The sequence below is a fragment of the Alosa sapidissima genome, chromosome 1 (assembly GCF_018492685.1).
Source record: "Alosa sapidissima isolate fAloSap1 chromosome 1, fAloSap1.pri, whole genome shotgun sequence".
Classification (NCBI taxonomy): Eukaryota; Metazoa; Chordata; class Actinopteri; order Clupeiformes; family Clupeidae; genus Alosa; species Alosa sapidissima.
Window position 1 is genome coordinate 52,909,774 of NC_055957.1, and position 23,755 is coordinate 52,933,528.

The 23,755-nt window shown below is 55.0% G+C and overlaps 40 non-coding genes and 1 pseudogene across 40 annotated transcripts; all 41 read left to right on the forward strand.

Annotated features, from left to right (window-relative positions):
- The first annotated feature begins 4,751 nt into the window (after positions 1–4,751).
- LOC121683704 lies at positions 4,752–4,939 on the forward strand. The gene has a single exon (XR_006022878.1). It is a non-coding gene; the product is annotated as a U2 spliceosomal RNA (small nuclear RNA).
- A 363-nt stretch (positions 4,940–5,302) lies between these two features.
- LOC121680030 lies at positions 5,303–5,416 on the forward strand. The gene has a single exon (XR_006021529.1). It is a non-coding gene; the product is annotated as a U5 spliceosomal RNA (small nuclear RNA).
- Positions 5,417–5,571: 155 nt separating this feature from the next.
- Positions 5,572–5,762, forward strand: LOC121680819. The gene has a single exon (XR_006021833.1). It is a non-coding gene; the product is annotated as a U2 spliceosomal RNA (small nuclear RNA).
- A 367-nt stretch (positions 5,763–6,129) lies between these two features.
- LOC121680035 lies at positions 6,130–6,243 on the forward strand. Its single transcript, XR_006021532.1, has one exon. It is a non-coding gene; the product is annotated as a U5 spliceosomal RNA (small nuclear RNA).
- Positions 6,244–6,398: 155 nt separating this feature from the next.
- On the forward strand, positions 6,399–6,589 carry LOC121680875. The gene has a single exon (XR_006021849.1). It is a non-coding gene; the product is annotated as a U2 spliceosomal RNA (small nuclear RNA).
- A 362-nt stretch (positions 6,590–6,951) lies between these two features.
- LOC121680041 lies at positions 6,952–7,065 on the forward strand. The gene has a single exon (XR_006021533.1). It is a non-coding gene; the product is annotated as a U5 spliceosomal RNA (small nuclear RNA).
- A 155-nt stretch (positions 7,066–7,220) lies between these two features.
- On the forward strand, positions 7,221–7,411 carry LOC121680928. The gene has a single exon (XR_006021869.1). It is a non-coding gene; the product is annotated as a U2 spliceosomal RNA (small nuclear RNA).
- Positions 7,412–7,777: 366 nt separating this feature from the next.
- On the forward strand, positions 7,778–7,891 carry LOC121680046. The gene has a single exon (XR_006021535.1). It is a non-coding gene; the product is annotated as a U5 spliceosomal RNA (small nuclear RNA).
- Positions 7,892–8,046: 155 nt separating this feature from the next.
- LOC121680984 lies at positions 8,047–8,237 on the forward strand. The gene has a single exon (XR_006021898.1). It is a non-coding gene; the product is annotated as a U2 spliceosomal RNA (small nuclear RNA).
- Positions 8,238–8,600: 363 nt separating this feature from the next.
- LOC121680052 lies at positions 8,601–8,714 on the forward strand. The gene has a single exon (XR_006021536.1). It is a non-coding gene; the product is annotated as a U5 spliceosomal RNA (small nuclear RNA).
- A 2,187-nt stretch (positions 8,715–10,901) lies between these two features.
- On the forward strand, positions 10,902–11,105 carry LOC121684285 (annotated as a pseudogene).
- A 364-nt stretch (positions 11,106–11,469) lies between these two features.
- LOC121680055 lies at positions 11,470–11,583 on the forward strand. Its single transcript, XR_006021538.1, has one exon. It is a non-coding gene; the product is annotated as a U5 spliceosomal RNA (small nuclear RNA).
- A 155-nt stretch (positions 11,584–11,738) lies between these two features.
- Positions 11,739–11,929, forward strand: LOC121681039. Its single transcript, XR_006021932.1, has one exon. It is a non-coding gene; the product is annotated as a U2 spliceosomal RNA (small nuclear RNA).
- A 368-nt stretch (positions 11,930–12,297) lies between these two features.
- LOC121680060 lies at positions 12,298–12,411 on the forward strand. The gene has a single exon (XR_006021539.1). It is a non-coding gene; the product is annotated as a U5 spliceosomal RNA (small nuclear RNA).
- A 155-nt stretch (positions 12,412–12,566) lies between these two features.
- Positions 12,567–12,757, forward strand: LOC121681120. Its single transcript, XR_006021994.1, has one exon. It is a non-coding gene; the product is annotated as a U2 spliceosomal RNA (small nuclear RNA).
- Positions 12,758–13,119: 362 nt separating this feature from the next.
- On the forward strand, positions 13,120–13,233 carry LOC121680067. Its single transcript, XR_006021541.1, has one exon. It is a non-coding gene; the product is annotated as a U5 spliceosomal RNA (small nuclear RNA).
- A 155-nt stretch (positions 13,234–13,388) lies between these two features.
- Positions 13,389–13,579, forward strand: LOC121681186. The gene has a single exon (XR_006022016.1). It is a non-coding gene; the product is annotated as a U2 spliceosomal RNA (small nuclear RNA).
- Positions 13,580–13,941: 362 nt separating this feature from the next.
- LOC121680073 lies at positions 13,942–14,055 on the forward strand. Its single transcript, XR_006021548.1, has one exon. It is a non-coding gene; the product is annotated as a U5 spliceosomal RNA (small nuclear RNA).
- A 155-nt stretch (positions 14,056–14,210) lies between these two features.
- LOC121681241 lies at positions 14,211–14,401 on the forward strand. The gene has a single exon (XR_006022036.1). It is a non-coding gene; the product is annotated as a U2 spliceosomal RNA (small nuclear RNA).
- A 363-nt stretch (positions 14,402–14,764) lies between these two features.
- On the forward strand, positions 14,765–14,878 carry LOC121680077. Its single transcript, XR_006021551.1, has one exon. It is a non-coding gene; the product is annotated as a U5 spliceosomal RNA (small nuclear RNA).
- Positions 14,879–15,033: 155 nt separating this feature from the next.
- LOC121681288 lies at positions 15,034–15,224 on the forward strand. The gene has a single exon (XR_006022057.1). It is a non-coding gene; the product is annotated as a U2 spliceosomal RNA (small nuclear RNA).
- A 363-nt stretch (positions 15,225–15,587) lies between these two features.
- LOC121680080 lies at positions 15,588–15,701 on the forward strand. The gene has a single exon (XR_006021553.1). It is a non-coding gene; the product is annotated as a U5 spliceosomal RNA (small nuclear RNA).
- Positions 15,702–15,856: 155 nt separating this feature from the next.
- Positions 15,857–16,047, forward strand: LOC121681337. The gene has a single exon (XR_006022079.1). It is a non-coding gene; the product is annotated as a U2 spliceosomal RNA (small nuclear RNA).
- A 363-nt stretch (positions 16,048–16,410) lies between these two features.
- Positions 16,411–16,524, forward strand: LOC121680083. Its single transcript, XR_006021555.1, has one exon. It is a non-coding gene; the product is annotated as a U5 spliceosomal RNA (small nuclear RNA).
- Positions 16,525–16,679: 155 nt separating this feature from the next.
- Positions 16,680–16,870, forward strand: LOC121681392. Its single transcript, XR_006022118.1, has one exon. It is a non-coding gene; the product is annotated as a U2 spliceosomal RNA (small nuclear RNA).
- Positions 16,871–17,232: 362 nt separating this feature from the next.
- Positions 17,233–17,346, forward strand: LOC121680088. The gene has a single exon (XR_006021556.1). It is a non-coding gene; the product is annotated as a U5 spliceosomal RNA (small nuclear RNA).
- A 155-nt stretch (positions 17,347–17,501) lies between these two features.
- LOC121681440 lies at positions 17,502–17,692 on the forward strand. Its single transcript, XR_006022137.1, has one exon. It is a non-coding gene; the product is annotated as a U2 spliceosomal RNA (small nuclear RNA).
- Positions 17,693–18,054: 362 nt separating this feature from the next.
- On the forward strand, positions 18,055–18,168 carry LOC121680092. Its single transcript, XR_006021558.1, has one exon. It is a non-coding gene; the product is annotated as a U5 spliceosomal RNA (small nuclear RNA).
- A 155-nt stretch (positions 18,169–18,323) lies between these two features.
- Positions 18,324–18,514, forward strand: LOC121681501. Its single transcript, XR_006022155.1, has one exon. It is a non-coding gene; the product is annotated as a U2 spliceosomal RNA (small nuclear RNA).
- A 345-nt stretch (positions 18,515–18,859) lies between these two features.
- On the forward strand, positions 18,860–18,973 carry LOC121680099. Its single transcript, XR_006021561.1, has one exon. It is a non-coding gene; the product is annotated as a U5 spliceosomal RNA (small nuclear RNA).
- A 155-nt stretch (positions 18,974–19,128) lies between these two features.
- Positions 19,129–19,319, forward strand: LOC121681549. The gene has a single exon (XR_006022175.1). It is a non-coding gene; the product is annotated as a U2 spliceosomal RNA (small nuclear RNA).
- Positions 19,320–19,681: 362 nt separating this feature from the next.
- LOC121680102 lies at positions 19,682–19,795 on the forward strand. The gene has a single exon (XR_006021563.1). It is a non-coding gene; the product is annotated as a U5 spliceosomal RNA (small nuclear RNA).
- Positions 19,796–19,950: 155 nt separating this feature from the next.
- LOC121681603 lies at positions 19,951–20,141 on the forward strand. Its single transcript, XR_006022204.1, has one exon. It is a non-coding gene; the product is annotated as a U2 spliceosomal RNA (small nuclear RNA).
- A 362-nt stretch (positions 20,142–20,503) lies between these two features.
- On the forward strand, positions 20,504–20,617 carry LOC121680106. Its single transcript, XR_006021567.1, has one exon. It is a non-coding gene; the product is annotated as a U5 spliceosomal RNA (small nuclear RNA).
- Positions 20,618–20,772: 155 nt separating this feature from the next.
- On the forward strand, positions 20,773–20,963 carry LOC121681652. Its single transcript, XR_006022229.1, has one exon. It is a non-coding gene; the product is annotated as a U2 spliceosomal RNA (small nuclear RNA).
- A 344-nt stretch (positions 20,964–21,307) lies between these two features.
- On the forward strand, positions 21,308–21,421 carry LOC121680116. The gene has a single exon (XR_006021569.1). It is a non-coding gene; the product is annotated as a U5 spliceosomal RNA (small nuclear RNA).
- A 155-nt stretch (positions 21,422–21,576) lies between these two features.
- On the forward strand, positions 21,577–21,767 carry LOC121681691. The gene has a single exon (XR_006022248.1). It is a non-coding gene; the product is annotated as a U2 spliceosomal RNA (small nuclear RNA).
- Positions 21,768–22,130: 363 nt separating this feature from the next.
- LOC121680119 lies at positions 22,131–22,244 on the forward strand. Its single transcript, XR_006021570.1, has one exon. It is a non-coding gene; the product is annotated as a U5 spliceosomal RNA (small nuclear RNA).
- Positions 22,245–22,399: 155 nt separating this feature from the next.
- Positions 22,400–22,590, forward strand: LOC121681745. Its single transcript, XR_006022270.1, has one exon. It is a non-coding gene; the product is annotated as a U2 spliceosomal RNA (small nuclear RNA).
- A 362-nt stretch (positions 22,591–22,952) lies between these two features.
- On the forward strand, positions 22,953–23,066 carry LOC121680127. The gene has a single exon (XR_006021573.1). It is a non-coding gene; the product is annotated as a U5 spliceosomal RNA (small nuclear RNA).
- A 155-nt stretch (positions 23,067–23,221) lies between these two features.
- On the forward strand, positions 23,222–23,412 carry LOC121681802. Its single transcript, XR_006022295.1, has one exon. It is a non-coding gene; the product is annotated as a U2 spliceosomal RNA (small nuclear RNA).
- The last annotated feature ends 343 nt before the right edge of the window (positions 23,413–23,755 follow it).

The window sequence follows — 23,755 nt, forward strand, 5'->3', positions numbered from 1 at the left end:
AGGTAGAGGAGGTGAGGGGCGGGACGAAGATATGTGACCAGTTCGGCTTCTGGCTCGGGAAGAGGCGGTACGCAGTCCGGCTCCGGATGGACACCACGAGGCTGGGTGAGTTCTTGCACCCCCCCGGCAGTTTCTCGCTTGGACCGGACCGGGGTTATTTGACGTACCCTGGGCAGCTCGTCTACTGTCGGCGGTGCGGGGGCCAAGGCCACGAGAAGGCTGCCTGTTCAGGACAGCGGTGTCGTTTCTGCCAGGAGGAAGGCCACGTGTCGTCGGCGTGCACCGCACCGAAGAGGTGCTCCCTGTGTGGCAGCTTGGAGCACCTTTTTCGTGGCTGCCCGGTGAGGCCGCGGACCTATGCGTCGGTCCTGCAGGGTCCTGCGGGCTGTGGGGGTGAGGAACTGGTCGAGGAGGCGGAAGGTGCCGTGCGACCAAGCGTTGGGACTTACCAGGAGCAGGAGGAGGTCGTGGAGCCTGTTAGCATCGGGCTAGATGCCGAGCTAACCGACGGAGCACATGGCCCTCTGGCATCGCCGGAGCTCCCCCTGGTGGCTGCTGAGGGGGCGGCGCCCGCGCTCAGCACTTTGTTTTCCGGGTCCATAGGTGATAGTCCTATTTCGGACTGGGCGGAGGAAGTAGAGGGCCGGGAGGACGACGCCTCGTGCGACGGCAGTGGGCAGGGGCCCCGCGGGGGCAAGCGGCCGCATGGAGATTCGGAGGAGGAGCAGCCGTACAAGGTGGTGGCGAGAGACGGTCCCCAGGATGGAGCGGGCCCGGCGGAGGTGCAGTCGGATGGCTCCTCGCCCGTTGTGGTGTGCTGCGTGGAGGGGTCGGCGTCGCCCGGGCAGGCCTCTGCCTCATCGGAGTCTTCGGGGTCGGGGGAGTCGTTGTCATCGGGCTCCCCCCCCCCGGGGGGAGAGGATGAGGTCTCCAGCCCGGGGCTCTACAGTGGGACGTTGGAGAGGAAGGCCGGGCCGGCCCCGCGGGGGGACCTTTTGGCCGCCCGGATCCTGGACGCTTCGGTGCCACAGTCGGAGGGTAAGCTCCCGCATCCCTTGCAGCCCGCCGTGGCTGAGGGTGATCCCGGGGGGGGGGGAGTGGAGGGCAGCCCTCATGGTGACTCATGATGCTGATGTGGACTTGTGTGTTAAGGTGGACGGTGGGGCTGTGGACTCTTTGGGGTTGTGTTGGGTTGGGTATTGTGTGTGGGGAGGGGGGAGGGGGGGTGCGGGGTGTGTGGGTTTTTGTATGATGGCATGTCTCCGGGTGGAGTCCCTGAACGTTCGGGGAATGCGGATGCCACTGCGGAGGGCGGCGGTTTTCGCGGCTGCCGGGGACAGGGGTTTTAATGTGATGTTTGTGCAAGAGTGCCATGTGGGGGGTCCGGGGGATGTTAAGATGTTTAAAGCGGGGTGGACATGGGGTCCTTCTGTGTGGGGGGGTGGGAATGTGCATGCAGATGGGGTGGGTATTTTGTTTAGAGGGTGGGATTTTTTTTTGGACTCTGTGTGGGAGCCTGTGCCGGGGAGGGTGTTGGTGGTGGATGCAAGGTGGAGGGGGGCCGCGCTGCGGCTCATTAATGTGTACGCACCAAGTGCTGTGGGGGAGCGGCGGGGTTTCCTCCAGAAGGTGGCCCCGCTCCTTTATACGGGGAGGGTTGTGGTTCTGGGGGGGGATTTTAATGTGTCCCTAGAGAGAGCTCCGGGGGGGGATTTGGGTTCTTTGTTACAGGACTTCCTGTTACAGGACTGTTTTAGGGCGGCCGGGGATGGGTCGGCAGGGGTGACCTGGAGTAACTCGAGGGGGGACGAGTCACGCCTGGACTATATCTTTGTCCCCAAGGTGCTGGGGGTCCGGGACTTCCGGGTTGAGCCGGTCTGGCTGTCTGACCATTGCGTGGTGGGGGTGGAGGTGGTGCTGCCGGGGGTGGGGAGGGGGCGCGGCCGGGGGGCCTGGCGGTTTAATGTCGGGTTCCTAGAGGAGGCGGCCTTCTGCCAGGCCTTTCGGCAGCTGTATGTGGGGTGGAGGAGTATGAAGGGGCTATTCGACTCCTTGGGCGAGTGGTGGGAGGGAGTCAAGGCCCGGATCGGGAGTTTTTGCCGCACATGGGGGAGGGAGCGGGCGCAGGAGAAGAGGGGGGAGGCTAATGAGTGGGCGGCGGAACTGAGGAGGATGTGGTGGGCGGGGGAGCTGGCTTCACCGGCGGGCCGCGCTCGGGCGGCAGTCCTGCGCGGTAGGCTAGACAATTTTTTTATGGCGGAGGCCAAGGCCCTTTTGGTGGGGTCGGGTGTGAGGGGGTGCCTGTCGGGCGAGACCCCGTCCAAGGCGTTTTTCGCCGAGGTGCGCACAAGGCAGGAGCGGTGCGCTATAGAGGCCCTGCAGGGGCCTGGGGGGCGGGTTACAGGGGAGGAGGAGATTTTGGAGGCCGCCAGGGAGTACTATCAGGACCTCTTCAGCGAGCGGGAGAGGGACGAGGCCCTGGCGGACAGGTTCTTGGGGGGGCTAGAGTCAAGGCTGTCGGCGGAGGACCGGCAGGCCTTGGAGGCGGGCATTACGGAGGGGGAGGCCGAGGAGGCGATGAGGTCTCTGAGGCTGGGCCGGGCGCCGGGGGGCGATGGCCTCCCGGTGGAATTTTACAGGTCCTTTTGGGATCTGGTGGGGCAGGACTTGGTGGGGGTGTTTGGGGACTGTTTTAGCGGGGGGGTGCTGCCAGCCTCAATGCGGGCCGGGCTGGTCTCCCTCATTTTTAAGAAAGGGTGCAGGGAACAGCTGGCAAATTGGCGCCCTATCACGGTCCTGACAGCGGACGTGAAGATCCTGTCCAAGGTCCTGACCCGTAGGTTGGGGAGGGTTATGGGTACGGTGGTCCACCCGGACCAGACTTGTGGGGTGCCGGGGAGAGCGTGCAGCCTGAACCTGGTCCTGGTGAGGGATGTGGTCAGCTGGGCGGACGTGAGAGGTCTCCCGCTGGCCCTCCTGAGCCTGGACCAGGAAAAGGCGTTCGACCGGGTGCAGCACTCCTTTCTGTTCCGGGTTCTGGACCGGATGGGGTTTGGGCCGGTGTTCGTGGCCTGGATCCGGCTGCTGTATGTGGATGCGGTTAGCCGGATCAGGATTAATGGCTCCGTTTCGGGGGTGGTGCGGCAGGTGGGGGGTGTCCGACAGGGCTGCCCCCTGTCCCCACTCCTGTACGTCCTGACCCTGGAGGCCCTGATGGCGGGGCTGAGGGCGGAGCCGAGCATCGAAGGGGTGCATCTCCCGGGGGGTGGGGGGGAGGTTGCTAAAGTGGCTGGGTACGCGGACGACCTGACCCTCTTTATCACTACTGATAGGGGGTTTGGGGCCGTTGTTCGGGTGGTAGAGGAGTTTGGGAGGGCGTCCGGGGCAAAGGTCAACTTGGGCAAGTCTGCGGCCCTGTGCCTGGGCCCGTGGAGTTCCAGGGTGGAGGTCCCGGGGGGTTTCAGGGTGGCCGAGGATGCAATCCGGGTACTGGGGGTGGATTTCTGTCGGAGCGAGGCCCCGGTGAAGAACTGGGAGGTTCTTCTGGGGGCGGTGGGGAGGCGGCTGGCGAGGTGGAGGAGTAGGCCGCTGTCCCTAACGGGCAGGGTGATGGTGGTTAAGGCCGACGTGCTGCCTTGTCTGAACCACCTGGCGTACGTGTACCCGGTGCCGTTCCATATCGGGCGGAGACTGGAGAGGGCAGTCTTCTCTTTTATTTGGGGGGGCTCGGCGGAGTTTGTGAATCGTGCTTTGATGTACCGAGATGTGCGGGAGGGGGGGAGGGGGGTGCCCTGCCTGCCGGTGAAGCTGCTGTGCCTGCACAGCTCTTTCCATGCGCGGCTGGTGGTGGGGGACACAACGCATAAGGCTGGCATTTTGGCGAGGTACTGGTTGGGGCTGGCTTTGCGGCGGCTGAGGCCGCTGAGCGCAACATCCCCCTGGTCCTGGGACTCCCCATGGTGGTACACTCGGGTCCGGGACTTTGTGCGGGCCCGGGAGTGGTGCCTGGAGGACGGTCTGGTGCTGGATCACCGGAGGTTGTATGGGGAGGCCATGAGGCGGGACCTGGCGTCAGAGCCACTGCCTGCGTGCCCCAGGGCATCGGGGTGGCTCTTTCTGCAGCCGGCGTTCTTACATCCGGGGGGTAGGGATCTGAACTGGCTGGCGGCGCTCAATAGGCTGCCGGTCAGGGAACGGATTTGTCGGCTGTGGGGGAGGGGGCGGCCGGGGTGTGCCATGGGGTGTGGGGAGGTCGAGACGGTGTCACACGTGTTCTGGGGGTGTAGGGAGGCAGCGCGGGTGTGGGGTAGGGTGAAGGAGTGGGTGGGCCCGGGGTTTGGGGGGTTTTTGGTGGAGGAGCTGGTGGTGAGCGGGGTGGGTCTGGCCCAGTTGGGCTCAGACGTCAGAAGGGTGGTGTGGGCGGTGGGAACGGAGGTGAAAAGGGCCTTGTGGGAGCGGCGGAAGGACTCCATCCGCACCCTGGCTCCCCAGGGAACTCCAGAGGCTGTGTTTTACAGGGTGAAGTGGAGGGTGGAGACGTATGTCAGGGGTTTTGGGAAGGAGGAGGGGAGGGGGGAGATGGAGAGGGTGTGGGGTCCTCTGGCAAGTGGGGTGGTGTTGTGAGGGGGGAGGGGGGTTTGGGGTTTTTCTTGTTTTTTCCTTTCTATTTTCCTTTTTTTTGGGCCATCGAGAACTGTGTGATGGCGGATGTGTGTATATGTATCGTGTGTTAATGTGGGCCTAGGGCCTGGTTTGGTTTGGTGAATAAACTTCAATATAAAAAAAATCTGTTCTTATCAGTTTAATATCTGATACGTCCTCTACCCGAGGACCATATATTAATCTGATTTTTGGAACAGGGAGACGGAAGAGGGGCTTGCTCCGTCCGCTCCACGCATCGACCCGGTATTGCAGCGACTCCGGGAACGGTGCACATTCCTTTGACTGTGTAAGAAAAGAACCAACCCAGTGGAACTGACTGACTGACTGACTGACTGACTGACTGACTGACTGTGATGAAATCCTCCTTAGCAGAGCAGACGCAGCAGCAGGAGTCCTTGCCAGGTGTTTTGGCCAACCGCGCCACCTCCCTTTTCGGCCCCTTTTGGGTTTTCCCGCCCTTTTACTCTTTTTTTTTTTTTTTTTTTTTTTTTTTTTTTTTTTTTTTTTTTTTTACACATTTAAATTTAAAGGGGATGTTGATACTGCAGTCTTGTTGCCACTGGGCAACGCCTTGGAGTCACCCTCACGTCCACGACCGGCGCCGTTCATGCTCTCCGTCCGGCGTGCCCTGTGGCAGCCATCGCTCGGGTTTCTCTTCATCTCGTACAAATCTTTCGCCTTTTACTAAAGATTTCCGTGGAGGGGAACTGCCCCGAGTTTACGGTATTTTTGGAAGCTCTGCTTCGGCGGAGCTGCACCTGCCTGTCCAAAGTCAAGCGTCGTGGTGTTTTGTTTTGCGGCGGCGGCGGCGGCGGCGGTCCGCTTTTGCTGGCCCCGCCTCCCCCCGTAACCATGTGAGCGCGGGGGGCGTCGCTAGAGGGGCCGCCGCACCCCGTGCAGTTGTGGGGTATCGCTTCTCGGCCTTTTGGCTAAGATCAAGTGTAGTATCTGTTCTTATCAGTTTAATATCTGATACGTCCTCTACCCGAGGACCATATATTAATCTGATTTTTGGAACAGGGAGACGGAAGAGGGGCTTGCTCCGTCCGCTCCACGCATCGACCCGGTATTGCAGCGACTCCGGGAACGGTGCACATTCCTTTGACTGTGTAAGAAAAGAACCAACCCAGTGGAACTGACTGACTGACTGACTGACTGACTGACTGACTGACTGTGATGAAATCCTCCTTAGCAGAGCAGACGCAGCAGCAGGAGTCCTTGCCAGGTGTTTTGGCCAACCGCGCCACCTCCCTTTTCGGCCCCTTTTGGGTTTTCCCGCCCTTTTACTCTTTTTTTTTTTTTTTTTTTTTTTTTTTTTTTTTTTTTTTTTTTTTTTTTTACACATTTAAATTTAAAGGGGATGTTGATACTGCAGTCTTGTTGCCACTGGGCAACGCCTTGGAGTCACCCTCACGTCCACGACCGGCGCCGTTCATGCTCTCCGTCCGGCGTGCCCTGTGGCAGCCATCGCTCGGGTTTCTCTTCATCTCGTACAAATCTTTCGCCTTTTACTAAAGATTTCCGTGGAGGGGAACTGCCCCGAGTTTACGGTATTTTTGGAAGCTCTGCTTCGGCGGAGCTGCACCTGCCTGTCCAAAGTCAAGCGTCGTGGTGTTTTGTTTTGCGGCGGCGGCGGCGGCGGCGGTCCGCTTTTGCTGGCCCCGCCTCCCCCCGTAACCATGTGAGCGCGGGGGGCGTCGCTAGAGGGGCCGCCGCACCCCGTGCAGTTGTGGGGTATCGCTTCTCGGCCTTTTGGCTAAGATCAAGTGTAGTATCTGTTCTTATCAGTTTAATATCTGATACGTCCTCTACCCGAGGACCATATATTAATCTGATTTTTGGAACAGGGAGACGGAAGAGGGGCTTGCTCCGTCCGCTCCACGCATCGACCCGGTATTGCAGCGACTCCGGGAACGGTGCACATTCCTTTGACTGTGTAAGAAAAGAACCAACCCAGTGGAACTGACTGACTGACTGACTGACTGACTGACTGACTGACTGTGATGAAATCCTCCTTAGCAGAGCAGACGCAGCAGCAGGAGTCCTTGCCAGGTGTTTTGGCCAACCGCGCCACCTCCCTTTTCGGCCCCTTTTGGGTTTTCCCGCCCTTTTACTCTTTTTTTTTTTTTTTTTTTTTTTTTTTTTTTTTTTTTTTTTTTTTACACATTTAAATTTAAAGGGGATGTTGATACTGCAGTCTTGTTGCCACTGGGCAACGCCTTGGAGTCACCCTCACGTCCACGACCGGCGCCGTTCATGCTCTCCGTCCGGCGTGCCCTGTGGCAGCCATCGCTCGGGTTTCTCTTCATCTCGTACAAATCTTTCGCCTTTTACTAAAGATTTCCGTGGAGGGGAACTGCCCCGAGTTTACGGTATTTTTGGAAGCTCTGCTTCGGCGGAGCTGCACCTGCCTGTCCAAAGTCAAGCGTCGTGGTGTTTTGTTTTGCGGCGGCGGCGGCGGCGGCGGTCCGCTTTTGCTGGCCCCGCCTCCCCCCGTAACCATGTGAGCGCGGGGGGCGTCGCTAGAGGGGCCGCCGCACCCCGTGCAGTTGTGGGGTATCGCTTCTCGGCCTTTTGGCTAAGATCAAGTGTAGTATCTGTTCTTATCAGTTTAATATCTGATACGTCCTCTACCCGAGGACCATATATTAATCTGATTTTTGGAACAGGGAGACGGAAGAGGGGCTTGCTCCGTCCGCTCCACGCATCGACCCGGTATTGCAGCGACTCCGGGAACGGTGCACATTCCTTTGACTGTGTAAGAAAAGAACCAACCCAGTGGAACTGACTGACTGACTGACTGACTGACTGACTGACTGACTGTGATGAAATCCTCCTTAGCAGAGCAGACGCAGCAGCAGGAGTCCTTGCCAGGTGTTTTGGCCAACCGCGCCACCTCCCTTTTCGGCCCCTTTTGGGTTTTCCCGCCCTTTTACTCTTTTTTTTTTTTTTTTTTTTTTTTTTTTTTTTTTTTTTTTTTTTTTTTTACACATTTAAATTTAAAGGGGATGTTGATACTGCAGTCTTGTTGCCACTGGGCAACGCCTTGGAGTCACCCTCACGTCCACGACCGGCGCCGTTCATGCTCTCCGTCCGGCGTGCCCTGTGGCAGCCATCGCTCGGGTTTCTCTTCATCTCGTACAAATCTTTCGCCTTTTACTAAAGATTTCCGTGGAGGGGAACTGCCCCGAGTTTACGGTATTTTTGGAAGCTCTGCTTCGGCGGAGCTGCACCTGCCTGTCCAAAGTCAAGCGTCGTGGTGTTTTGTTTTGCGGCGGCGGCGGCGGCGGCGGTCCGCTTTTGCTGGCCCCGCCTCCCCCCGTAACCATGTGAGCGCGGGGGGCGTCGCTAGAGGGGCCGCCGCACCCCGTGCAGTTGTGGGGTATCGCTTCTCGGCCTTTTGGCTAAGATCAAGTGTAGTATCTGTTCTTATCAGTTTAATATCTGATACGTCCTCTACCCGAGGACCATATATTAATCTGATTTTTGGAACAGGGAGACGGAAGAGGGGCTTGCTCCGTCCGCTCCACGCATCGACCCGGTATTGCAGCGACTCCGGGAACGGTGCACATTCCTTTGACTGTGTAAGAAAAGAACCAACCCAGTGGAACTGACTGACTGACTGACTGACTGACTGACTGACTGACTGTGATGAAATCCTCCTTAGCAGAGCAGACGCAGCAGCAGGAGTCCTTGCCAGGTGTTTTGGCCAACCGCGCCACCTCCCTTTTCGGCCCCTTTTGGGTTTTCCCGCCCTTTTACTCTTTTTTTTTTTTTTTTTTTTTTTTTTTTTTTTTTTTTTTTTTTTTTACACATTTAAATTTAAAGGGGATGTTGATACTGCAGTCTTGTTGCCACTGGGCAACGCCTTGGAGTCACCCTCACGTCCACGACCGGCGCCGTTCATGCTCTCCGTCCGGCGTGCCCTGTGGCAGCCATCGCTCGGGTTTCTCTTCATCTCGTACAAATCTTTCGCCTTTTACTAAAGATTTCCGTGGAGGGGAACTGCCCCGAGTTTACGGTATTTTTGGAAGCTCTGCTTCGGCGGAGCTGCACCTGCCTGTCCAAAGTCAAGCGTCGTGGTGTTTTGTTTTGCGGCGGCGGCGGCGGCGGCGGTCCGCTTTTGCTGGCCCCGCCTCCCCCCGTAACCATGTGAGCGCGGGGGGCGTCGCTAGAGGGGCCGCCGCACCCCGTGCAGTTGTGGGGTATCGCTTCTCGGCCTTTTGGCTAAGATCAAGTGTAGTAGATCGTGCACGCGACGGGAAGGCGATGGGGACGTTGGGTCCACTACGATTGAGGAACACGATCCGCTTTGTGGTTCCGGTGAGCAGAAGGAAGGACATGAGGAGAGAGGACTTTTCGGACAAGGTGTTGCTGGATATTTTGGATTTGGGAGTGCGGGAGGTTCTTTGTCTGCAGGAGTATCGGCCTCAAGGTACGTTCGACGTTACTTTTCGGACGGAAATGTTTTTTGAAATGGCGAAGAAGAGGATTACAGAGAAATTGCATGTGGATTTATTGAGGGGTATGGGGCTTTTTTCATCTGAGACTCATGTTTTTGTGCACATGTTTAATCCGTTCGTGTTGGAGGAGGACATTGTTGCTTTTCTGGGGAGATACTGTGTGGATGTGCGGGAGGGTGCGAAAGTGACTGACTCGAGGGGTTTTTGGACGGGAAGGAGACGTTTTAAAGTTCGCTTTAAAGTTGGTGCTTCGCCTCCCCAGTCCTTCGCGTTGGGGCCAGACAGGGGTTACTTGTTTGTCCCTGGGAGGCCTGGGGGTTGCTGGAAGTGTGGGGAAGGTGGGCATGTTAGAGAGGACTGTAAAGTTACCAGGTGCCGCCATTGTGGCTCTACGGAGCACATGGCAGCGAAATGTTTGGCTCCGAAGACCTGCAGTCTTTGTGGGTCTTCGGAGCACCTGTTTAGAGCCTGCCCAGGTCGGAAGAGTGCTGCTGTGGGTCGTGAAGAGTCTGAGGGTCGAGGACCGACGGACGTGCGGTCGGCTGCTGGAGAGGAGTCCCCTATGCCCCCCGGGAGGACTCTTTCGAGGCTTGCTGATCCTTTGTCTGACGGTGGCCATGCGGTCGCTAAGATGGCGGCTAACGATGAGCAGGTGGTGAGCCATGTGGTAGCAAAGATGGTGGCTAGCAGCGAGCAGGTGGTGAGTGCACATGGAGCTGCTGCTGAGAGGCCCTCTGTTCCCACCCCGGAGGGTTCATCTCAGGTTGCAGCTCCCCAGGCTGTTAATGTTGTTAGTGTGCTTTCCCCTAGGCCTACAGCTGAGTCCCCCCAGGCTGTGGCCGAGGACATGTGTTCTGGTGTTCCTGTGGCTTCTCCTGGGCCTCTGGCTGATCCCCCCCAGGCTGTGGCTGAGGAGACATGTTCTGATGTTGCTGTGGATGAGTCGGCGGAAGTGGTGTCACCTGGGTCGTGGGCTGATTGCCCCTTCGATGAGGAGGTGGTGATCACAGGAGTGGTGCCAGCTGCAGGGAAGCGCCCCCTGGAGGACAGCGGGTCGGAGGAGACTCCAGTGCGCCGCCGCAGGTCGGGCCCGACAGTGCAGGTGTTTGGCCAGGTCACCCCCCTGGAGGAAGATGAGGGCGATGACGACAGCGAGGAGGAGATCGAGGTCGATGATGGCAGGCCCTGTGATGAGTTGGTGATCGGCTCGGATTTGCTTCTGGGCTGGGACGAGAAGAATTTGAAGCAGCTGACTGGCATGGTCGAGTCAAGTGGAAGAGACTGATGTGTGTTTACAAGGTCGACTGCGATGATATGGAGGCCGTGAGCGCCGAGGCCAGTTGTGCCGTGGTGGCTGGAGGCGGGGCCTCCCCGGATTTTCTTCTGGGGGGCGATGAGGACAATTTGTAGGCTACTACTCTTCTGGTGGAGCCTAGGAATGCGGACTCTTTGTTGTGATGTGTGTTTGGTGATGGGTATGTTCTTGTTGGTAGTTTTGTGAATGGGCTGATTAAAGTCAAGTGACGTGTTCTGGCCCTAGTACGCATGATTGTTTGATGATGGCTGTGCATTTCATTTGTTGGGGTTTTGTGGCTTTGGGTTGTCTGTACTGATGACTGTATGGTTTGGTTTGATGTTGTATGGTTTAGTCTGTATTGATGACTGTATGGTTTGGTTTGATGTTGTATGGTTTAGGGATGGTATAATTTTCTTTTGACGTCCGGTGGGCGTGTTTTTCTTTACTGGTGTTTTTCGGTCGTCCAGGGGGACGTATGTATGGTTTGACTCATGTCATGCAATAAACGAATAAAAAAAAAAAAAAAAAAATCTGTTCTTATCAGTTTAATATCTGATACGTCCTCTACCCGAGGACCATATATTAATCTGATTTTTGGAACAGGGAGACGGAAGAGGGGCTTGCTCCGTCCGCTCCACGCATCGACCCGGTATTGCAGCGACTCCGGGAACGGTGCACATTCCTTTGACTGTGTAAGAAAAGAACCAACCCAGTGGAACTGACTGACTGACTGACTGACTGACTGACTGACTGACTGTGATGAAATCCTCCTTAGCAGAGCAGACGCAGCAGCAGGAGTCCTTGCCAGGTGTTTTGGCCAACCGCGCCACCTCCCTTTTCGGCCCCTTTTGGGTTTTCCCGCCCTTTTACTCTTTTTTTTTTTTTTTTTTTTTTTTTTTTTTTTTTTTTTTTTTTTTTTACACATTTAAATTTAAAGGGGATGTTGATACTGCAGTCTTGTTGCCACTGGGCAACGCCTTGGAGTCACCCTCACGTCCACGACCGGCGCCGTTCATGCTCTCCGTCCGGCGTGCCCTGTGGCAGCCATCGCTCGGGTTTCTCTTCATCTCGTACAAATCTTTCGCCTTTTACTAAAGATTTCCGTGGAGGGGAACTGCCCCGAGTTTACGGTATTTTTGGAAGCTCTGCTTCGGCGGAGCTGCACCTGCCTGTCCAAAGTCAAGCGTCGTGGTGTTTTGTTTTGCGGCGGCGGCGGCGGCGGCGGTCCGCTTTTGCTGGCCCCGCCTCCCCCCGTAACCATGTGAGCGCGGGGGGCGTCGCTAGAGGGGCCGCCGCACCCCGTGCAGTTGTGGGGTATCGCTTCTCGGCCTTTTGGCTAAGATCAAGTGTAGTATCTGTTCTTATCAGTTTAATATCTGATACGTCCTCTACCCGAGGACCATATATTAATCTGATTTTTGGAACAGGGAGACGGAAGAGGGGCTTGCTCCGTCCGCTCCACGCATCGACCCGGTATTGCAGCGACTCCGGGAACGGTGCACATTCCTTTGACTGTGTAAGAAAAGAACCAACCCAGTGGAACTGACTGACTGACTGACTGACTGACTGACTGACTGACTGTGATGAAATCCTCCTTAGCAGAGCAGACGCAGCAGCAGGAGTCCTTGCCAGGTGTTTTGGCCAACCGCGCCACCTCCCTTTTCGGCCCCTTTTGGGTTTTCCCGCCCTTTTACTCTTTTTTTTTTTTTTTTTTTTTTTTTTTTTTTTTTTTTTTTTTTTTTTTTTTACACATTTAAATTTAAAGGGGATGTTGATACTGCAGTCTTGTTGCCACTGGGCAACGCCTTGGAGTCACCCTCACGTCCACGACCGGCGCCGTTCATGCTCTCCGTCCGGCGTGCCCTGTGGCAGCCATCGCTCGGGTTTCTCTTCATCTCGTACAAATCTTTCGCCTTTTACTAAAGATTTCCGTGGAGGGGAACTGCCCCGAGTTTACGGTATTTTTGGAAGCTCTGCTTCGGCGGAGCTGCACCTGCCTGTCCAAAGTCAAGCGTCGTGGTGTTTTGTTTTGCGGCGGCGGCGGCGGCGGCGGTCCGCTTTTGCTGGCCCCGCCTCCCCCCGTAACCATGTGAGCGCGGGGGGCGTCGCTAGAGGGGCCGCCGCACCCCGTGCAGTTGTGGGGTATCGCTTCTCGGCCTTTTGGCTAAGATCAAGTGTAGTATCTGTTCTTATCAGTTTAATATCTGATACGTCCTCTACCCGAGGACCATATATTAATCTGATTTTTGGAACAGGGAGACGGAAGAGGGGCTTGCTCCGTCCGCTCCACGCATCGACCCGGTATTGCAGCGACTCCGGGAACGGTGCACATTCCTTTGACTGTGTAAGAAAAGAACCAACCCAGTGGAACTGACTGACTGACTGACTGACTGACTGACTGACTGACTGTGATGAAATCCTCCTTAGCAGAGCAGACGCAGCAGCAGGAGTCCTTGCCAGGTGTTTTGGCCAACCGCGCCACCTCCCTTTTCGGCCCCTTTTGGGTTTTCCCGCCCTTTTACTCTTTTTTTTTTTTTTTTTTTTTTTTTTTTTTTTTTTTTTTTTTTTTACACATTTAAATTTAAAGGGGATGTTGATACTGCAGTCTTGTTGCCACTGGGCAACGCCTTGGAGTCACCCTCACGTCCACGACCGGCGCCGTTCATGCTCTCCGTCCGGCGTGCCCTGTGGCAGCCATCGCTCGGGTTTCTCTTCATCTCGTACAAATCTTTCGCCTTTTACTAAAGATTTCCGTGGAGGGGAACTGCCCCGAGTTTACGGTATTTTTGGAAGCTCTGCTTCGGCGGAGCTGCACCTGCCTGTCCAAAGTCAAGCGTCGTGGTGTTTTGTTTTGCGGCGGCGGCGGCGGCGGCGGTCCGCTTTTGCTGGCCCCGCCTCCCCCCGTAACCATGTGAGCGCGGGGGGCGTCGCTAGAGGGGCCGCCGCACCCCGTGCAGTTGTGGGGTATCGCTTCTCGGCCTTTTGGCTAAGATCAAGTGTAGTATCTGTTCTTATCAGTTTAATATCTGATACGTCCTCTACCCGAGGACCATATATTAATCTGATTTTTGGAACAGGGAGACGGAAGAGGGGCTTGCTCCGTCCGCTCCACGCATCGACCCGGTATTGCAGCGACTCCGGGAACGGTGCACATTCCTTTGACTGTGTAAGAAAAGAACCAACCCAGTGGAACTGACTGACTGACTGACTGACTGACTGACTGACTGACTGTGATGAAATCCTCCTTAGCAGAGCAGACGCAGCAGCAGGAGTCCTTGCCAGGTGTTTTGGCCAACCGCGCCACCTCCCTTTTCGGCCCCTTTTGGGTTTTCCCGCCCTTTTACTCTTTTTTTTTTTTTTTTTTTTTTTTTTTTTTTTTTTTTTTTTTTTTACACATTTAAATTTAAAGGGGATGTTGATACTGCAGTCTTGTTGCCACTGGGCAACGCCTTGGAGTCACCCTCACGTCCACGACCGGCGCCGTTCATGCTCTCCGTCCGGCGTGCCCTGTGGCAGCCATCGCTCGGGTTTCTCTTCATCTCGTACAAATCTTTCGCCTTTTACTAAAGATTTCCGTGGAGGGGAACTGCCCCGAGTTTACGGTATTTTTGGAAGCTCTGCTTCGGCGGAGCTGCACCTGCCTGTCCAAAGTCAAGCGTCGTGGTGTTTTGTTTTGCGGCGGCGGCGGCGGCGGCGGTCCGCTTTTGCTGGCCCCGCCTCCCCCCGTAACCATGTGAGCGCGGGGGGCGTCGCTAGAGGGGCCGCCGCACCCCGTGCAGTTGTGGGGTATCGCTTCTCGGCCTTTTGGCTAAGATCAAGTGTAGTATCTGTTCTTATCAGTTTAATATCTGATACGTCCTCTACCCGAGGACCATATATTAATCTGATTTTTGGAACAGGGAGACGGAAGAGGGGCTTGCTCCGTCCGCTCCACGCATCGACCCGGTATTGCAGCGACTCCGGGAACGGTGCACATTCCTTTGACTGTGTAAGAAAAGAACCAACCCAGTGGAACTGACTGACTGACTGACTGACTGACTGACTGACTGACTGTGATGAAATCCTCCTTAGCAGAGCAGACGCAGCAGCAGGAGTCCTTGCCAGGTGTTTTGGCCAACCGCGCCACCTCCCTTTTCGGCCCCTTTTGGGTTTTCCCGCCCTTTTACTCTTTTTTTTTTTTTTTTTTTTTTTTTTTTTTTTTTTTTTTTTTTTTTACACATTTAAATTTAAAGGGGATGTTGATACTGCAGTCTTGTTGCCACTGGGCAACGCCTTGGAGTCACCCTCACGTCCACGACCGGCGCCGTTCATGCTCTCCGTCCGGCGTGCCCTGTGGCAGCCATCGCTCGGGTTTCTCTTCATCTCGTACAAATCTTTCGCCTTTTACTAAAGATTTCCGTGGAGGGGAACTGCCCCGAGTTTACGGTATTTTTGGAAGCTCTGCTTCGGCGGAGCTGCACCTGCCTGTCCAAAGTCAAGCGTCGTGGTGTTTTGTTTTGCGGCGGCGGCGGCGGCGGCGGTCCGCTTTTGCTGGCCCCGCCTCCCCCCGTAACCATGTGAGCGCGGGGGGCGTCGCTAGAGGGGCCGCCGCACCCCGTGCAGTTGTGGGGTATCGCTTCTCGGCCTTTTGGCTAAGATCAAGTGTAGTATCTGTTCTTATCAGTTTAATATCTGATACGTCCTCTACCCGAGGACCATATATTAATCTGATTTTTGGAACAGGGAGACGGAAGAGGGGCTTGCTCCGTCCGCTCCACGCATCGACCCGGTATTGCAGCGACTCCGGGAACGGTGCACATTCCTTTGACTGTGTAAGAAAAGAACCAACCCAGTGGAACTGACTGACTGACTGACTGACTGACTGACTGACTGACTGTGATGAAATCCTCCTTAGCAGAGCAGACGCAGCAGCAGGAGTCCTTGCCAGGTGTTTTGGCCAACCGCGCCACCTCCCTTTTCGGCCCCTTTTGGGTTTTCCCGCCCTTTTACTCTTTTTTTTTTTTTTTTTTTTTTTTTTTTTTTTTTTTTTTTTTTTTTACACATTTAAATTTAAAGGGGATGTTGATACTGCAGTCTTGTTGCCACTGGGCAACGCCTTGGAGTCACCCTCACGTCCACGACCGGCGCCGTTCATGCTCTCCGTCCGGCGTGCCCTGTGGCAGCCATCGCTCGGGTTTCTCTTCATCTCGTACAAATCTTTCGCCTTTTACTAAAGATTTCCGTGGAGGGGAACTGCCCCGAGTTTACGGTATTTTTGGAAGCTCTGCTTCGGCGGAGCTGCACCTGCCTGTCCAAAGTCAAGCGTCGTGGTGTTTTGTTTTGCGGCGGCGGCGGCGGCGGCGGTCCGCTTTTGCTGGCCCCGCCTCCCCCCGTAACCATGTGAGCGCGGGGGGCGTCGCTAGAGGGGCCGCCGCACCCCGTGCAGTTGTGGGGTATCGCTTCTCGGCCTTTTGGCTAAGATCAAGTGTAGTATCTGTTCTTATCAGTTTAATATCTGATACGTCCTCTACCCGAGGACCATATATTAATCTGATTTTTGGAACAGGGAGACGGAAGAGGGGCTTGCTCCGTCCGCTCCACGCATCGACCCGGTATTGCAGCGACTCCGGGAACGGTGCACATTCCTTTGACTGTGTAAGAAAAGAACCAACCCAGTGGAACTGACTGACTGACTGACTGACTGACTGACTGACTGACTGTGATGAAATCCTCCTTAGCAGAGCAGACGCAGCAGCAGGAGTCCTTGCCAGGTGTTTTGGCCAACCGCGCCACCTCCCTTTTCGGCCCCTTTTGGGTTTTCCCGCCCTTTTACTCTTTTTTTTTTTTTTTTTTTTTTTTTTTTTTTTTTTTTTTTTTTTTTACACATTTAAATTTAAAGGGGATGTTGATACTGCAGTCTTGTTGCCACTGGGCAACGCCTTGGAGTCACCCTCACGTCCACGACCGGCGCCGTTCATGCTCTCCGTCCGGCGTGCCCTGTGGCAGCCATCGCTCGGGTTTCTCTTCATCTCGTACAAATCTTTCGCCTTTTACTAAAGATTTCCGTGGAGGGGAACTGCCCCGAGTTTACGGTATTTTTGGAAGCTCTGCTTCGGCGGAGCTGCACCTGCCTGTCCAAAGTCAAGCGTCGTGGTGTTTTGTTTTGCGGCGGCGGCGGCGGCGGCGGTCCGCTTTTGCTGGCCCCGCCTCCCCCCGTAACCATGTGAGCGCGGGGGGCGTCGCTAGAGGGGCCGCCGCACCCCGTGCAGTTGTGGGGTATCGCTTCTCGGCCTTTTGGCTAAGATCAAGTGTAGTATCTGTTCTTATCAGTTTAATATCTGATACGTCCTCTACCCGAGGACCATATATTAATCTGATTTTTGGAACAGGGAGACGGAAGAGGGGCTTGCTCCGTCCGCTCCACGCATCGACCCGGTATTGCAGCGACTCCGGGAACGGTGCACATTCCTTTGACTGTGTAAGAAAAGAACCAACCCAGTGGAACTGACTGACTGACTGACTGACTGACTGACTGACTGACTGTGATGAAATCCTCCTTAGCAGAGCAGACGCAGCAGCAGGAGTCCTTGCCAGGTGTTTTGGCCAACCGCGCCACCTCCCTTTTCGGCCCCTTTTGGGTTTTCCCGCCCTTTTACTCTTTTTTTTTTTTTTTTTTTTTTTTTTTTTTTTTTTTTTTTTTTTTACACATTTAAATTTAAAGGGGATGTTGATACTGCAGTCTTGTTGCCACTGGGCAACGCCTTGGAGTCACCCTCACGTCCACGACCGGCGCCGTTCATGCTCTCCGTCCGGCGTGCCCTGTGGCAGCCATCGCTCGGGTTTCTCTTCATCTCGTACAAATCTTTCGCCTTTTACTAAAGATTTCCGTGGAGGGGAACTGCCCCGAGTTTACGGTATTTTTGGAAGCTCTGCTTCGGCGGAGCTGCACCTGCCTGTCCAAAGTCAAGCGTCGTGGTGTTTTGTTTTGCGGCGGCGGCGGCGGCGGCGGTCCGCTTTTGCTGGCCCCGCCTCCCCCCGTAACCATGTGAGCGCGGGGGGCGTCGCTAGAGGGGCCGCCGCACCCCGTGCAGTTGTGGGGTATCGCTTCTCGGCCTTTTGGCTAAGATCAAGTGTAGTATCTGTTCTTATCAGTTTAATATCTGATACGTCCTCTACCCGAGGACCATATATTAATCTGATTTTTGGAACAGGGAGACGGAAGAGGGGCTTGCTCCGTCCGCTCCACGCATCGACCCGGTATTGCAGCGACTCCGGGAACGGTGCACATTCCTTTGACTGTGTAAGAAAAGAACCAACCCAGTGGAACTGACTGACTGACTGACTGACTGACTGACTGACTGACTGTGATGAAATCCTCCTTAGCAGAGCAGACGCAGCAGCAGGAGTCCTTGCCAGGTGTTTTGGCCAACCGCGCCACCTCCCTTTTCGGCCCCTTTTGGGTTTTCCCGCCCTTTTACTCTTTTTTTTTTTTTTTTTTTTTTTTTTTTTTTTTTTTTTTTTTTTTACACATTTAAATTTAAAGGGGATGTTGATACTGCAGTCTTGTTGCCACTGGGCAACGCCTTGGAGTCACCCTCACGTCCACGACCGGCGCCGTTCATGCTCTCCGTCCGGCGTGCCCTGTGGCAGCCATCGCTCGGGTTTCTCTTCATCTCGTACAAATCTTTCGCCTTTTACTAAAGATTTCCGTGGAGGGGAACTGCCCCGAGTTTACGGTATTTTTGGAAGCTCTGCTTCGGCGGAGCTGCACCTGCCTGTCCAAAGTCAAGCGTCGTGGTGTTTTGTTTTGCGGCGGCGGCGGCGGCGGCGGTCCGCTTTTGCTGGCCCCGCCTCCCCCCGTAACCATGTGAGCGCGGGGGGCGTCGCTAGAGGGGCCGCCGCACCCCGTGCAGTTGTGGGGTATCGCTTCTCGGCCTTTTGGCTAAGATCAAGTGTAGTATCTGTTCTTATCAGTTTAATATCTGATACGTCCTCTACCCGAGGACCATATATTAATCTGATTTTTGGAACAGGGAGACGGAAGAGGGGCTTGCTCCGTCCGCTCCACGCATCGACCCGGTATTGCAGCGACTCCGGGAACGGTGCACATTCCTTTGACTGTGTAAGAAAAGAACCAACCCAGTGGAACTGACTGACTGACTGACTGACTGACTGACTGACTGACTGTGATGAAATCCTCCTTAGCAGAGCAGACGCAGCAGCAGGAGTCCTTGCCAGGTGTTTTGGCCAACCGCGCCACCTCCCTTTTCGGCCCCTTTTGGGTTTTCCCGCCCTTTTACTCTTTTTTTTTTTTTTTTTTTTTTTTTTTTACACATTTAAATTTAAAGGGGATGTTGATACTGCAGTCTTGTTGCCACTGGGCAACGCCTTGGAGTCACCCTCACGTCCACGACCGGCGCCGTTCATGCTCTCCGTCCGGCGTGCCCTGTGGCAGCCATCGCTCGGGTTTCTCTTCATCTCGTACAAATCTTTCGCCTTTTACTAAAGATTTCCGTGGAGGGGAACTGCCCCGAGTTTACGGTATTTTTGGAAGCTCTGCTTCGGCGGAGCTGCACCTGCCTGTCCAAAGTCAAGCGTCGTGGTGTTTTGTTTTGCGGCGGCGGCGGCGGCGGCGGTCCGCTTTTGCTGGCCCCGCCTCCCCCCGTAACCATGTGAGCGCGGGGGGCGTCGCTAGAGGGGCCGCCGCACCCCGTGCAGTTGTGGGGTATCGCTTCTCGGCCTTTTGGCTAAGATCAAGTGTAGTATCTGTTCTTATCAGTTTAATATCTGATACGTCCTCTACCCGAGGACCATATATTAATCTGATTTTTGGAACAGGGAGACGGAAGAGGGGCTTGCTCCGTCCGCTCCACGCATCGACCCGGTATTGCAGCGACTCCGGGAACGGTGCACATTCCTTTGACTGTGTAAGAAAAGAACCAACCCAGTGGAACTGACTGACTGACTGACTGACTGACTGACTGACTGACTGTGATGAAATCCTCCTTAGCAGAGCAGACGCAGCAGCAGGAGTCCTTGCCAGGTGTTTTGGCCAACCGCGCCACCTCCCTTTTCGGCCCCTTTTGGGTTTTCCCGCCCTTTTACTCTTTTTTTTTTTTTTTTTTTTTTTTTTTTTTTTTTTTTTTTTTTTTACACATTTAAATTTAAAGGGGATGTTGATACTGCAGTCTTGTTGCCACTGGGCAACGCCTTGGAGTCACCCTCACGTCCACGACCGGCGCCGTTCATGCTCTCCGTCCGGCGTGCCCTGTGGCAGCCATCGCTCGGGTTTCTCTTCATCTCGTACAAATCTTTCGCCTTTTACTAAAGATTTCCGTGGAGGGGAACTGCCCCGAGTTTACGGTATTTTTGGAAGCTCTGCTTCGGCGGAGCTGCACCTGCCTGTCCAAAGTCAAGCGTCGTGGTGTTTTGTTTTGCGGCGGCGGCGGCGGCGGCGGTCCGCTTTTGCTGGCCCCGCCTCCCCCCGTAACCATGTGAGCGCGGGGGGCGTCGCTAGAGGGGCCGCCGCACCCCGTGCAGTTGTGGGGTATCGCTTCTCGGCCTTTTGGCTAAGATCAAGTGTAGTATCTGTTCTTATCAGTTTAATATCTGATACGTCCTCTACCCGAGGACCATATATTAATCTGATTTTTGGAACAGGGAGACGGAAGAGGGGCTTGCTCCGTCCGCTCCACGCATCGACCCGGTATTGCAGCGACTCCGGGAACGGTGCACATTCCTTTGACTGTGTAAGAAAAGAACCAACCCAGTGGAACTGACTGACTGACTGACTGACTGACTGACTGACTGACTGTGATGAAATCCTCCTTAGCAGAGCAGACGCAGCAGCAGGAGTCCTTGCCAGGTGTTTTGGCCAACCGCGCCACCTCCCTTTTCGGCCCCTTTTGGGTTTTCCCGCCCTTTTACTCTTTTTTTTTTTTTTTTTTTTTTTTTTTTTTTTTTTTTTTTTTTTTACACATTTAAATTTAAAGGGGATGTTGATACTGCAGTCTTGTTGCCACTGGGCAACGCCTTGGAGTCACCCTCACGTCCACGACCGGCGCCGTTCATGCTCTCCGTCCGGCGTGCCCTGTGGCAGCCATCGCTCGGGTTTCTCTTCATCTCGTACAAATCTTTCGCCTTTTACTAAAGATTTCCGTGGAGGGGAACTGCCCCGAGTTTACGGTATTTTTGGAAGCTCTGCTTCGGCGGAGCTGCACCTGCCTGTCCAAAGTCAAGCGTCGTGGTGTTTTGTTTTGCGGCGGCGGCGGCGGCGGCGGTCCGCTTTTGCTGGCCCCGCCTCCCCCCGTAACCATGTGAGCGCGGGGGGCGTCGCTAGAGGGGCCGCCGCACCCCGTGCAGTTGTGGGGTATCGCTTCTCGGCCTTTTGGCTAAGATCAAGTGTAGTATCTGTTCTTATCAGTTTAATATCTGATACGTCCTCTACCCGAGGACCATATATTAATCTGATTTTTGGAACAGGGAGACGGAAGAGGGGCTTGCTCCGTCCGCTCCACGCATCGACCCGGTATTGCAGCGACTCCGGGAACGGTGCACATTCCTTTGACTGTGTAAGAAAAGAACCAACCCAGTGGAACTGACTGACTGACTGACTGACTGACTGACTGACTGACTGTGATGAAATCCTCCTTAGCAGAGCAGACGCAGCAGCAGGAGTCCTTGCCAGGTGTTTTGGCCAACCGCGCCACCTCCCTTTTCGGCCCCTTTTGGGTTTTCCCGCCCTTTTACTCTTTTTTTTTTTTTTTTTTTTTTTTTTTACACATTTAAATTTAAAGGGGATGTTGATACTGCAGTCTTGTTGCCACTGGGCAACGCCTTGGAGTCACCCTCACGTCCACGACCGGCGCCGTTCATGCTCTCCGTCCGGCGTGCCCTGTGGCAGCCATCGCTCGGGTTTCTCTTCATCTCGTACAAATCTTTCGCCTTTTACTAAAGATTTCCGTGGAGGGGAACTGCCCCGAGTTTACGGTATTTTTGGAAGCTCTGCTTCGGCGGAGCTGCACCTGCCTGTCCAAAGTCAAGCGTCGTGGTGTTTTGTTTTGCGGCGGCGGCGGCGGCGGCGGTCCGCTTTTGCTGGCCCCGCCTCCCCCCGTAACCATGTGAGCGCGGGGGGCGTCGCTAGAGGGGCCGCCGCACCCCGTGCAGTTGTGGGGTATCGCTTCTCGGCCTTTTGGCTAAGATCAAGTGTAGTATCTGTTCTTATCAGTTTAATATCTGATACGTCCTCTACCCGAGGACCATATATTAATCTGATTTTTGGAACAGGGAGACGGAAGAGGGGCTTGCTCCGTCCGCTCCACGCATCGACCCGGTATTGCAGCGACTCCGGGAACGGTGCACATTCCTTTGACTGTGTAAGAAAAGAACCAACCCAGTGGAACTGACTGACTGACTGACTGACTGACTGACTGACTGACTGTGATGAAATCCTCCTTAGCAGAGCAGACGCAGCAGCAGGAGTCCTTGCCAGGTGTTTTGGCCAACCGCGCCACCTCCCTTTTCGGCCCCTTTTGGGTTTTCCCGCCCTTTTACTCTTTTTTTTTTTTTTTTTTTTTTTTTTTTTTTTTTTTTTTTTTTTTTACACATTTAAATTTAAAGGGGATGTTGATACTGCAGTCTTGTTGCCACTGGGCAACGCCTTGGAGTCACCCTCACGTCCACGACCGGCGCCGTTCATGCTCTCCGTCCGGCGTGCCCTGTGGCAGCCATCGCTCGGGTTTCTCTTCATCTCGTACAAATCTTTCGCCTTTTACTAAAGATTTCCGTGGAGGGGAACTGCCCCGAGTTTACGGTATTTTTGGAAGCTCTGCTTCGGCGGAGCTGCACCTGCCTGTCCAAAGTCAAGCGTCGTGGTGTTTTGTTTTGCGGCGGCGGCGGCGGCGGCGGTCCGCTTTTGCTGGCCCCGCCTCCCCCCGTAACCATGTGAGCGCGGGGGGCGTCGCTAGAGGGGCCGCCGCACCCCGTGCAGTTGTGGGGTATCGCTTCTCGGCCTTTTGGCTAAGATCAAGTGTAGTATCTGTTCTTATCAGTTTAATATCTGATACGTCCTCTACCCGAGGACCATATATTAATCTGATTTTTGGAACAGGGAGACGGAAGAGGGGCTTGCTCCGTCCGCTCCACGCATCGACCCGGTATTGCAGCGACTCCGGGAACGGTGCACATTCCTTTGACTGTGTAAGAAAAGAACCAACCCAGTGGAACTGACTGACTGACTGACTGACTGACTGACTGACTGACTGTGATGAAATCCTCCTTAGCAGAGCAGACGCAGCAGCAGGAGTCCTTGCCAGGTGTTTTGGCCAACCGCGCCACCTCCCTTTTCGGCCCCTTTTGGGTTTTCCCGCCCTTTTACTCTTTTTTTTTTTTTTTTTTTTTTTTTTTTTTTTTTTTTTTTTTTTTACACATTTAAATTTAAAGGGGATGTTGATACTGCAGTCTTGTTGCCACTGGGCAACGCCTTGGAGTCACCCTCACGTCCACGACCGGCGCCGTTCATGCTCTCCGTCCGGCGTGCCCTGTGGCAGCCATCGCTCGGGTTTCTCTTCATCTCGTACAAATCTTTCGCCTTTTACTAAAGATTTCCGTGGAGGGGAACTGCCCCGAGTTTACGGTATTTTTGGAAGCTCTGCTTCGGCGGAGCTGCACCTGCCTGTCCAAAGTCAAGCGTCGTGGTGTTTTGTTTTGCGGCGGCGGCGGCGGCGGCGGTCCGCTTTTGCTGGCCCCGCCTCCCCCCGTAACCATGTGAGCGCGGGGGGCGTCGCTAGAGGGGCCGCCGCACCCCGTGCAGTTGTGGGGTATCGCTTCTCGGCCTTTTGGCTAAGATCAAGTGTAGTATCTGTTCTTATCAGTTTAATATCTGATACGTCCTCTACCCGAGGACCATATATTAATCTGATTTTTGGAACAGGGAGACGGAAGAGGGGCTTGCTCCGTCCGCTCCACGCATCGACCCGGTATTGCAGCGACTCCGGGAACGGTGCACATTCCTTTGACTGTGTAAGAAAAGAACCAACCCAGTGGAACTGACTGACTGACTGACTGACTGACTGACTGACTGACTGTGATGAAATCCTCCTTAGCAGAGCAGACGCAGCAGCAGGAGTCCTTGCCAGGTGTTTTGGCCAACCGCGCCACCTCCCTTTTCGGCCCCTTTTGGGTTTTCCCGCCCTTTTACTCTTTTTTTTTTTTTTTTTTTTTTTTTTTTACACATTTAAATTTAAAGGGGATGTTGATACTGCAGTCTTGTTGCCACTGGGCAACGCCTTGGAGTCACCCTCACGTCCACGACCGGCGCCGTTCATGCTCTCCGTCCGGCGTGCCCTGTGGCAGC